A 629-nucleotide genomic window follows, 5' to 3' on the forward strand; every position below is an offset into this window, starting at 1 on the left:
TCGGCCTGAGCAGCTGGCGCAGCCCGGACGCCGCGCCCACCGGCCGCGGCCCCGCCTCCGCCCCGAGATGCCGCGCGGCCGCCCCGCCGCGGCTGCTCCGGCTCGTGCGCCCTCTGCGCCCGGCCGAGGCCTCCCGGGCCTGCGAGGGTTTGGGGGTTCGCCGGGGAGGGCGTGGCTTCAGCCGCGTTCCGGGGCGCGCGTACTGCGGGGTGGCCGGAGACGGGGGCGCGGCCGGAGACGGGGGGCGCGGCCTTACTGCTCGAGATCAGGGCCAGAGGGGCGGTGCCAGCGAGGATCCCTTTCGCGGGGCTCGCTCGGGATTCTCTATCTATTGCAAAAGGACGTTTTCGTGGATGAAAACAAAAAGTTCCAAGGCCCCATCTGGTTCCCAGTTGCGTTTCCTTTTTTTTGCTGCTTAAGGGCAACAGAGAATCCGGAGCGTTCTGGTGGCTGCTGGTTCCGAATGGGTCGAAAGCTCCTTTCACCTGCTGAGACCTCCCTGGCGGCGCAGGACCAAGAGGGGGTGAAACAATTGGGTGCAGACCCTGAGGATGCCTGGCCTCTGCTCCGCACCCTAATTTATTGGCATTGGGCCACTCGCTTTCTCCTTTCTGAGAGGGGGCAGGTTG

This window comes from Talpa occidentalis, unplaced genomic scaffold (assembly GCF_014898055.3).
Source record: "Talpa occidentalis isolate TD23 unplaced genomic scaffold, MPIMG_talOcc4v2.1 talOcc4.5, whole genome shotgun sequence".
Classification (NCBI taxonomy): domain Eukaryota; kingdom Metazoa; phylum Chordata; class Mammalia; order Eulipotyphla; family Talpidae; genus Talpa; species Talpa occidentalis.